The sequence below is a fragment of the Python bivittatus genome, unplaced genomic scaffold (genome assembly GCF_059951505.1).
Source record: "Python bivittatus isolate LINGU-HERP-01145 unplaced genomic scaffold, Pbiv_v1 ctg000480_np1212, whole genome shotgun sequence".
NCBI classification, from domain to species: Eukaryota; Metazoa; Chordata; class Lepidosauria; order Squamata; family Pythonidae; genus Python; species Python bivittatus.
The window spans coordinates 54,595,659-54,607,225 of NW_028277075.1; the positions used below are offsets into that span (position 1 = coordinate 54,595,659).

The 11,567-nt window shown below is 38.4% G+C and overlaps 1 long non-coding RNA gene across 14 annotated transcripts in view; it reads left to right on the forward strand.

Moving 5' to 3' along the window:
• The window catches only part of LOC148214980 (uncharacterized), a 29,244-nt gene extending 18,199 nt beyond the window's left edge, over positions 1 to 11,045 (forward strand). For 4 of the 14 annotated variants that reach the window (XR_015797074.1, XR_015797076.1, XR_015797073.1 and 1 more), the window contains exons 3-7: positions 414 to 2,253; positions 2,706 to 2,848; positions 4,466 to 4,607; positions 5,874 to 5,948; positions 9,614 to 11,045. This is a non-coding gene — a long non-coding RNA (uncharacterized LOC148214980). Of the gene's footprint in view, positions 1 to 413; positions 2,254 to 2,705; positions 2,849 to 4,261; positions 4,334 to 4,442; positions 4,608 to 5,832; positions 5,949 to 9,613 lie in introns of all 14 variants that reach the window. The other 10 variants (XR_015797071.1, XR_015797072.1, XR_015797075.1 and 7 more) reach the window with 10 other exon arrangements.
• The last annotated feature ends 522 nt before the right edge of the window (positions 11,046 to 11,567 follow it).

Genomic DNA, 11,567 nt, shown 5'->3' on the forward strand with positions numbered 1-11,567 from the left:
AGGGAGAAAGAGGGAAGTGATGCATCACAATCACATTATGCCCTAGGAACTGCACTGGGGTCTGTATTATTTTCCAGACAGCACTATTCCAGATGCTGGACTTCATCTCCAAAACTGTATAAGAACATTTCCTCCATTTCTGTTTGTCCCTGCTGCTGAGGAACAGAGTCACTGTATATCCCTCAGATAGTTTTTGTCCCTTGGAATACTCTACCCTGATGTTCTGCCATATTTCCAGCCCTTTTCAAATAGTAGCAAGCCTGGAAAGTTGGCGGTCAGACCAAATTTGAGTTTGATTCCGTTACGAAAGTGGCCTTTCTATTTGCTTTGAGAGTGCATCCAATGGCCAAGAGAGTTATTGCAAAAAGAACCAGGGCATGACCCTCGCTAATGACATTCTCTTCTTTTGTTAGTAAAGTCATCAGCTAAGCTCCGGATACATTGGAGGATTCATGAACAGATCGAATTGCTGAAAATATATTAGAAAGAACAGGAAAGGTATACCTGACTTGAGGTGTTTGAAGCCTCACTAAATTTTCCACACAATATTAAGACGTGTGGCCATAAAGATAAGCTATTGTTGCATGGGTGAAAGCTAGTTTGACTTAGGTTGGAGGGCTGCGTATTGACTGCTAGCTAATAACAACAACAATTCAAGTCATTATTGTTGCCTATAATTCCCTAAACAACTATGGCCAATTTTTCACCAGGTATTCTGCAAATGGTAGTCTAATAGATCTGGTTTGGGTAAGGTTACATTAGATAAACAAAACATATCCTGCGGTCTCTATACTGGGTTCTCATCATACCACTAAATTCTAAAGTCAGTGTACAGTCTCCAAGCCAAACCCAGGAGCTATAAAGGTCAGGGACTAGAAGACAACTAACAGCTCACAGGCTGTTGAAAACAGAACATGAAGCCACAGAGTCTGAGATGGAGTTGACATTTAGGAGAGGAAATTCAGTTCATTATTCTAAAGTTAGTAGATAAGTATTATTCCAGTTCCAATTGATAATAATTGTGGGATTATAAAACCGGAACTCCTAGAACCACTTTTAAACCTCAACTTTCCACCATTAACTCATCTGGAAGAAGTTCCTTCTCATAAGTATGGCCCTATTCCTACTTTTTTGCTCACAATTAGATCTGTTTCTTAATTATACCACTAAGCCTAAACCCACTGTCACCTGCAATCTCTAGAGCAATGATGGTAAACCTATGACATGTGTCAAAGGTGACATGCCATGACATTTTGGGTGACACGCCAGTGTTCACCAACATCCGACAACAACTATTCTCCCTGTTTGAGTTACCAAAGAAACTGAGTTTGTTTTACTCGTATTTCATTTTTGTAATTATTTGATGTTTCTTTATATAACACATAGCACCACATGTGATTGGACTGTATTTTTTTTTAATAAATGAATATGTAAAGAATTGTTTATTTTTTGTTCGGGGGAGCCAGGATGACACACCAGCAGAATCAAGTTAGGCATTTTCCGAATTTTTGACATGCCGAGCCCAAAAGGTTCACCATCACCACTCTAGAGCATGGTGGAGCTTCAAGCCATTGAGGCAAGAGGTTTTCTCCTTCAGTGATCAAAACTCTAGTGTGTGACTTCCTTGCCCTTGAATTCTGACTCCACAGCTGATTGTTCAAGTACATCTTCAAAAGAGGGTTGTTTCAAGAGAATTGTGACATAATGTCATTCCAAAGTTCACAAGCTATCAAAGCAATTTAGAGCAAAACAAAAAGGAAAAGTAATCCGTGTGAGTAGATTGTTATGGATTTCATAACGGTCATAAGTTCTTTTGATCCAGGACACCTTTAGCTAGTCCAGTATAGGAATGTAGAGGTTTTTAGGGGGCTTTGTGGGAATGCAGAAGTCATTCAACCATTTCTATTGAAATCAGAGGGTGAAAAAGGCCCTCTCAATAGTAGTTCATTCTCAGGGTCACCCAACATTTTTGATGTCTTCAGGGGTGTTGGCAGGGAGGGGGGCAAAAGAATGAAGAGAGGGGCCACAACTGTGTGATTACAGTATGTAAAAAAGTGGGGGGAGCTTTGATTGCATGCTCACAACTGCCATCTTGACTTTTTTGACATACACCGCCATGGATGTCCTTGGCTCCCTGAGAAAGAAGGGCAGAGAGTAATGATGTATTCTATCCAAATACTGTAATTCAAGACCAGAAATAGAAATCCCACAAGCACTTGTCCCTCTGAGGAGAACAAGTAACAACAGTAATAGGTAAGTAATATTACTTACCTCTTCATGCTGCCTAACGATAGGGTGGGTATTCTTCAAAATAAAGGAGTACAGAAAGGTTTCTGTAACATCACATGTTTCAGTATTGAGACCTTTATGATGCACACAGAAATGAGAAAATTGCCTTCCAGGTGGTCTCATCCATATTGTTTTCTTCTTGACATAAACTTTTGAGTAAAATGATTCTGTGGCACAATGTATTTTTCATCATAAAAAATGGAGGCAGATCAAATAAGGTCATGGACTATGTCTAAACTAAAAGAGAAAATCTATCTTCATATCAGAATAAGGTCATCAAAGGTTTATTCACATACTTTATATTGCCTGTATTTTTTTAAAAGGCCAAGGATACTGGCTAATTTGTTGGACAGATGAGAGTTATGGAAATGTTGTGAAGGACTGTATTTAAGCTGGCTCTGTTTTTATCCTTTTAGAGATTGTAGTTTGGCCGGGAATTGAAAATATGTACTCATCCAAATGAAATGTTTCTTCAGAATTTCTTCAGGAATCATTGCCAGCGCCTGCACTTGTTGCTAGAAATCTGGCAAACTAGCTGCTCTTTATTTCTCTAAATTATGTGAGTGCATCCTTCACAGGTCTGAACTTAAAAGATTGTTTGTGGTGTCTCACGCCTATTTGTAATACAGACCACAATTGTGTCGCTTTGAGTTTCCCTTCATATAGCAAATGTATGGCCTAAAGGTCATATTTACTTTTGAAACAGTAAAAGAGGTTGCAGTACTTTTTTTAAGCTTGTCATTTTTCTTCAGCACAAATGGCTTTTTAATTCGTGTTTGACAAGTGCATTTTCCATATGAGGTCAATGAAACCCAAGAAGGTCACTGTGTAGGCAATCATGTAAGGGCCTCCAAAGAAGGGCTTTTGATGCAGTAAAGAAGCATCTGCCCAGTCCGTCCTGAAGCAGCTGTGAGTGCTTGGATCCTATCCCAAAAAGGATGCTGCACATAGGAAAGTGGCACAAGACTGTTTGTGTCTACAGAATGCAAATCTTTCCTTTTCAGCATTGTTCTTAAAGGTTACATACAAGACCTATTAACCACAGGTTAAAGCTGTCACCCATACTGAAAGATTTTCTATGTCCATAATAAGGAGGGCAATGGCTGAATTTTTGCAGTTCGGAAAACTGGAAAATTTCCCAATTTTTCCAGCTCCAGTTTGATAAGCTAGCCTAATAAAGAGACAAAAGGGAACGTGTGTCTTTTCCTTATCTAAGGAAAAGGTACTACATACCAAAACTGACCAAATGATTGTTTGTTTACATTATTTAATATCCCACCCAATTCTACAAACTCCAGGAAGCTCACATAAAATATTATAAATATCCTAAAAACAATTATTCCAAAAAGGCAAGAATAATTAGAAATAGAATTAGAGCCTCCAGTCCAAAAAGAGCCACAACTGGAGCACCAGCCAAGGTGAGGCAAAGACTCCCTTGGCCACAGATTCCACCTACTGCTCAAGTAGAAGCCACAAATTCAGAAGAACCCACAAGTGACAGCCGTGCTCCTTCAGGGAGAGCTAGCGTAAAGGCCAACCCTAAATCTGTCGTTTTTCGACAGCAAATTCAACTTCCTCTGATTCAGTTTCAAGTTGTTTTGTCCCATCCAGTTCTTTACTGCCTCCAAACATCTACTGCATCTGCTGCCTATCCCAGGTTAGCAATATATAACTGCATATATTCAGGATACTTTTGATACCTCAGCAGCATTTCATGTAGATGTTAATGTGGGCGAGTACCAAGCCCTGCGGCACTCCATGCTGGGGTAGTCAACTACTCAGTGGCTCATCTCCCATTACCACCAACTGGAGCCTCTGTGTAGAAGCACTGTAAACAAAGTCCCCACTCCCAATCCTCATAGGTGGTCCAGAAGGATACCATGGTTGATGCTACTGAACACTGCAGGGATATCTAATATGAGTAGAAGGGGCACATTCTGTGCAAGTCCCAACTGAGCGATTTTATTTTTAGGACATAATAACAGAATCCTGAAAGCCTGCTGGAGTTTCCCTCAGCTCCTTCTTAGCACCAAACAGAATCAAGGTGGGGTTCTTCTGAGTTTCTTTTTCATACTCCCTCTTTTCCCAGGATTCAGTTATCGTTTATTTTCTCTTACCAGTTCTCCTAACAAGTCTTGTATTCCTTTGTCAAGACTACCTCTGCACTCCTCTACAGGTGGGAAAACGTGTGGCTTTCCAGATGTTGGACTCCATCTTTCACCCACCTAACTCCAGTTAGCATAGCTAATAGTGAGAGCAGATGGGGAAGGCCACCCAACCTTGGAAGTGCCGTGTATTTCCGATTCCTGTTTTATATGGTAACTTGAAGAATAAATAATCAAAGTTCACTTTTACCTTTTTCTTTTTCTTGTATGCCTTCCATTTTTATCTAGGCTAGGTATTTTGGATCCAGCACATTCTTAACTACCAGAACTCACAGATCCATCTTTCCTTTTCCTTCTTGTTTATTCAGTCTCCTCAATTACATCTGACCTAGCACTGACCCTCCATTCCTATCTACCTGACATTAGCCTTTCAAGATACCTAATGCAAATGTATAGATGTGTGTGATTTGTCAAACCATTGTAATTTTTATGCATGTGTCTTGAAGATTATTCAACAAAAGGCATTATTATGCTGAAATCCTCTTATCTTGTATGTTTGTTTATTTATTCATCATTTTTACATAGCCGCCCATCTCACAAAATGTGACTCTGGGTGGTGCACAATAAAGAATTAAAAAACAATAATATAAAAAAATGAACAATTTAAGAAATTAATATTACAATTAAAAAAGGCATGTGCTCCTGACACATTCCTTTTTTAAAGTATTCTGATAATTTCTACATTCAAGTAATATATCTGGCTGTGTTGCTTAATGTTTATTGTTACTACAGTGGGCAATCCTATCTGCTGGCTGAGTTAGCAATTAGCAGAGTTATAGAAATAGACTATCTACTGTTTTTGTTTTTTGTTTCCATTTTTCTAGCAGACATTGAATTTGAAAATACTCAAACTTTCATGTAAATAAGATGTAATTTTAAGAATTACGGGTTTCAGATAATGACAAGATAACAAAAAGATGCCTGTTGTCTGTCATATGGATTAGCATTGCATGAGAAAAAAAAGATGAAGTAAAAAGGTAACTAGGAGGCACAATTATTATACTGATGTGTTAGGTTTCTCTAGTTTGCCAATGTTTTGGGTTTGGTACATTTAATAGTAATGTTTCTTACCACATCATTTAGGTTCTGCATAACTATTATTTCCATTTATCATACAATTATAATATGGCCAACCTGAGTCATGCCAAGCCATTAGCCCGGGGCCATCTTTAAACAATTTCATAAGTGTCTGGTCATGTGATATCTATCTTTGGCATTGCCACTGGCCTGAGTTTTTCAGAAAGAAAAATAATGCAACACCCCCCACTTCAACTGGAAAACTGGAATGCCATCAAAAGCAGCCAGCCAAAATACTTGAATTTGAGAAAGATTAAAGTAATATGACATTTTTCATTATATGTTGCATAATCTCTGAAAGAGGAACATTCCACATTCCATATTACATTTCTTCTGGAACAGGGATGGCAATCAAGGTCCTGCTGACTGCATGCCTCCTCCACAGCACCTCTTTTGCAGCTCTCAGAGTCTTCTAAAGTGAGTGGAATCAAAATATTCAATGTTATTCTCTATGTTAAAATGGTACAGGGACACAGAGGCTAAAGGCAACTAAGATTCTTTTCCTGCTCTGTGTGTGTGTGCGCATGTTGCAAACTGAACCAAGTTCACCCCTTAAAACATTCCCCAAAACTCTAGTACCCACTTGTGGTCCCATTCTCTCTGATGACATCACAAAATCAGTGGCCACACTATACCTAAGAAGGTATGCAAAATTATAGTGTGGCCTCCAAGTCAGAAGAATTCCCCACCGCATTGTAGAAAAGGGAGGGGGTGGAAGGCTTTCCAAGGTAGTCTGCATTAGTAAATATAGCAAGAGCTTCATCTTTGATGGTTTAGGACTTTAAAGGTGAAGGTATTTTGAACCTAGCTCAAAACCATATTAGCAGTAAGTGTAGATTATAAAGCAGGAGCATAATAAGATTGTATCAACGAGGCTCAGGACACCTCCATGTGCAGTATTTGCACCAATCTGACATTGGTGCCATATAAGCTATATTCTTATGACATTGTCCTCTTTGATAGCCAAGCAAATGGCTATCTTCCGATTGTGGCATAGCTTAAATAGCAGAATTCCCATTTTGTGATTTGTTATGCTGGAACTCTATGGATCTTGGGGTGGACTGCTTTCCCATTTGCAGGAATCCCATGTCATCTTACCTTCCAGCAGCTGAACCCAAAGCCCTTTAGAAGATTTCACAGGCAGCCTGATCAGCAAACTTGATTGTAATCCTTTTGATCAATTTCACAATCCCTGCAAATACATACAGAGAGAAATAACAGGTTTGATTGTCCTTGCTTATATAAGTAATGTGCACTAAATTCCTGCCTCATGCCACCTCCCACCCTCTGAGCAAAAACCATTACTGTGTCACAAAAATACACACACATAGATTCTCTGCACAACAGCTTACAACCATGATTGTAGCTGCTAGAGAAAGTAGCAAAACTGGATGCAGAACTTCAGTATCATGCCTTCATCACAGTTTTCAGTGGGAATTAAATGCAAGAAAAATGATATCTTGTCAGCCAACCAGATTTTCCCTCATACCAACAGCTCAAACTTTTTGCAAGACTGCCAGACATGTACTAATGTGTTGCATGTCCTAAAAATGTATGATGTGGTGGTGGTGGTGGTGGTTATGGCTCCTGGTTTTACTACTCTTCTATCAGTTGGAGGTAGCATAGGTTGGATCATGGTGTTCTCCATCTGTTGTAATGCTCCCAACACATTGCACAACCAGCTTCAAACCTTTTTGAAGAAATTGGGGAATGGAAACAGTGCTGCGTGGAAATACCTTAAGTTAGCAGGCTAGCTGCCCTGTGCTGAGTTAAATTATATTTACATGAATATTTTCTTTTAAAAAATGCACATGACACCTTGCAGTTATTCAAAGAGAGGTTGCCAGGTATAAATGACTGTTGCAAGGCTATTTTTCTCCAACTAGGATTGCACCTAAAATATCATAAGGCTGTGCAAATTCTTGAGGTGTTTTGCTTCAATTAAGTTTTCAATGAAACACTCCTCTGAAGCTGCTTCATGAAGCATTATGACATCCTTATTGTTGAACATTAAGAGAAGTGGCCACATGGCTTCACTTTGCTCTGTTATGCAGCCCCTCCTCAACCCCCTTCTGTCAGTTGCAAGATCTGAAAAAGTCTTCTGTGTCTCCTGCTGGAAGACCTTAAGTGAAGCTGTGAAGCAACACTCTCTTCCACAGCTTCTTCTTAAAATCTTCCATCACCTTCACAGAGCCTCTTCTGACTGACAGAGGAGGCTAAATGGAAGAGATGAGACTGATGCAAAGTGCTTTATCTGTGTAAAGTGTGAAGAGTATCCTGTCTCCTCCACAGTGAGATACTCTTTGTCGAGGCAAATCTAATCTGCCTTATCTAGTCCTAGTATGTCAACCTAACCTAAAAAAGGCATTCCAGGCCACTGAGGCCACTCGACCCTTTAGAAAATGATGGGTGCAAATGTGTCCCCTGACTACATATCTTACCACTAAGAGTCTCGCCTCCAGACACACCTCTAGAATATCTAAGCGTTCAGACAACCATCCCCCAAACAGCATCTCAATCCAGTCTCAGTTTATTAGCTCTCATCAGTCTATGACTTTGCTCAAGCACTGATTCAGAACGTCAACATCATCAGATGAAAAGGAGAAGCTGCATATTGGTGATGATTCAGCCCCTATCTCTATCTACTCTGTGCCATTAGGTATAGGTAGATTAAAAAAAAAAAGAGTATGGGAAGCTAAACTAGAATTCTGAGGAATCCCAGTTAAGATTTATTTCTAAGTAGAACTGCTCAAGGTGAAAATGTTTTTTCCCAATGCACAATGTACAAAATGATGGTCTAATGTTCAGGATCTTTGAATTATACAACACTGTAAACTTCCTTAATGGAATGAATTAGGTATTACACATGTCATGTAGGAAAAAAATGTAAAGACTATAACTATATTTATCTGTGACTAAATCCTACTGAAGAGAGTGTGACTCACCTGTGAGTCCAACCAGCAATGTCCCATGGCAAAAATCTTATCCTTCTTTTAACTTAAAAAATCTTCCATATTTCTATGAATCATTTCAGATTTTACTGCTTCAAATCAGTAAAATACCTTTGGTTACCATTTGTTCTAGCTCCAACTGTTCATTGAAGTTCTTACATTGTAGTTTCATTGAAAATTAAATTTTCCTCTGGGATTTATTTACCTGTTTGTGGTTTCATTGCCCCCCTATAATGTTGGTTCACCCTTGAAATTCTACTCAGCAGACCTTTGCCACCTTTCTATCATCTTAGAAACCGGGACAAAAAATAGCAGTTTAATTATAATGTGTTTAGGATAGATAACAAAGGTGAGAATTCTAATGTGAGGATATAAATAATGCTTTTTACAAGGTTTCCATTCCTGGTCTGACAGTAGCCATGTATAGCCTTTCTTTTTTTAAAGTTGTATTGTTAGTACTATGTCTTTAAAAATAGAAATGTTGAGACGTAAATAAACCATGGCTAATTTCTATCATTTTCTTCATAAGGAAAGTTATGAATGAACTTTCAGATAGTCAGCTTGAACTATACCTGGAACACAATTGGCAAGCTCTTGTTACTATTATGGGGATGGGAGATGGAATACAGAGGGCAGCAAGGGTTCATTGGTAGAAAAAGGAAAAGAATAATAAGTCAAACAACATATCATGGAAATACTAGTCCTGTCCAATTATACATTTCCAATTCAACATGCGAGAAGTGGTGAGCCACTGCTTTCTAACTTCCACTCTCTAAGTCACAACAAAGGGTTACTTGTCTACCAGTACAGTGCACTTGTTAGCAGTGGGAGCTTTCATGTACAGTCCTACTGTATCTGGCAATGAACAGCTGCTCACTGCCATCACAATGTGACTTGGATCAGGGGCTGCTGCTCTTTTTTCTATGCTTAATTCCACACAATAATCTATTGTGTAAGACGGGTTACCATTTCATCTGATTCTGTATTCTAATATGATGATTACAGTAATAAGAAATCTTCCTGAATTATCGCTGTGCATGATGTTACCTGACTTTATTTTTTTACATTGCCAAGCGTTTAAATATATTTATTTGTTAGGTTTGTGAGTATAACAGTATATATTTTATCCAGGCAGGTACCCTAATGTAGAAAAACAGGATCCAAGAAAAGCCCTAGTAGGCAATCTTTCCAGGTTGGATATCTTCCGTATCTCTTGGACTATATTTCCCAGCATTCACAGTGCAGCATAAGTAGAAGTCATAAAATAGGGGAAGACTGGCTTAGTGCACAAAATGTTGGACAGAGACAAATGATTCACATGTCCAAATGTTATTTCAGCTATGAAGCAGAACTCACAGTATGGACAGAACATGGTGAAACAGACTGGCACCAGATTGGCAAAGGAGTGCAGCAAGACTGTATATTCTCCCCTTATTTATTCAACCAACATGCTGAATATATGTTAAGGTTGGAAGAAGATGAGCATGGTTTAAAATTGGAGGAAGAAACATCAATAACCTGTGCTGTGTTGATGACACTACCCAGATAGCTGAAAATGCAAAGGATCTGCAAGCTCTAGTAATAAAACTCAAGGAGCACAGTGAAAAATGGGACTAAAGTTAAATATAAAGAAGACCAAACTAATGACAACCGGTAGAACAACCAGCCTTAGAATTGACAATGAAGATATCAAAGTGGAAGATAGCTTCTGCCTTTTAGGATCAATCATTGACAGTAAAGGAACAAGCAGGCAAGAAATATGCCGCAGACTAGCATTTGGTAAAGCATCCCTGAAGGCCTTGGAAAACTTATTCAAATGCCGTGATGGCTCTGTACTACAAAGGTCAGAATTGTGCAAGCCATCGTAATCCCCGTGACACTCTATGGAAGCAAAAGTTGGACTTTGAAGAAGCAGGATAGGAAGAATAGTGACGCTTTTGAACTTTGTTGTTGGAGAAGACTTCTGAGAATACTGTGGACAGTCAAGAAAACAAACCAATGGATCATCAAACAAATCATCCCAGAGTTCTAACTCAGCATAAATGACCAGGCTCAGATTATCCTACTTCAGACACAATATGCAAAGACCCAACTCTCTGGAAAAGGTTCTAATGCTGGGAAAGGTGGAAGGAAAGAGAAGAGGACAACCAACAGCAAGGTGGATGGACTCAGTTACAGTAGAGATGGGTGTACCATTAGAAGGCCTGAAAGACCAGGTGAGGAACAGATCATCATGAAGAAAATCTATCTATGTGGTTGCTAGGAATTGAAAATGACTTGATGGCACATAATCCATCAATCAGTTGAGCAGAACTATCTTATCTGGGCTGCACAAATCTGGAGAACTATTAGATGGCAGCAAAGACATACATGAAATTCTAGTGGTCATCTAGAGGTTTGAATTGAGTAGTTGGCCTATATTAACAGTTGTATGGTATTTATTTGTTTGTTTGTTTGTTTGTATAATTTATATGGCTGCCCATCTCACTACTTCAGCTGTGAGCAGTGAACAAAAAATTAAAACCTGAAAACAATAAAACAACTCAATTAATGTAAAAAGAAATTACCACCACAATTAATAATTGCTTTTGTGTCTCAGATACAAACCACTATCAAAAGATGTAGCCTATGTTTTTAAAAACCTTTATGTAACAGAGTTCTTTCAACTCATGAAATAATTACCTTCTTCACTCCAGGTCATATGGTCCAGTTCCAAGTATCTGTATACTCAGAAAGTTGAAATTACTTCAAAGCTAAAACTAATCATTTTCTGAAACAAATAGCTCTTCTAAAAATATTTAGGGAATAAAAGCTCTATAAAATGTTCTAATATAATAAACACAACTGATTCAGAGCTAGTGTTAGTGATTTGTACTGCTTTTTTGGATATACTGATGTGCAAGAACAATGTTAAGTGATTCTAAATAGCAAATGCAGTAGAAAAGAGGTATTTATAAACCATTTTTTAATTATGACATCCAATGTTTTAGAATCTGACCCAGAAAGAAAAATATTCATTAGTGTTCCCATTTTTTGCGATGTGATGAAAACCATTTAGGTATTCTGCTGCAATAATATTGTCTTT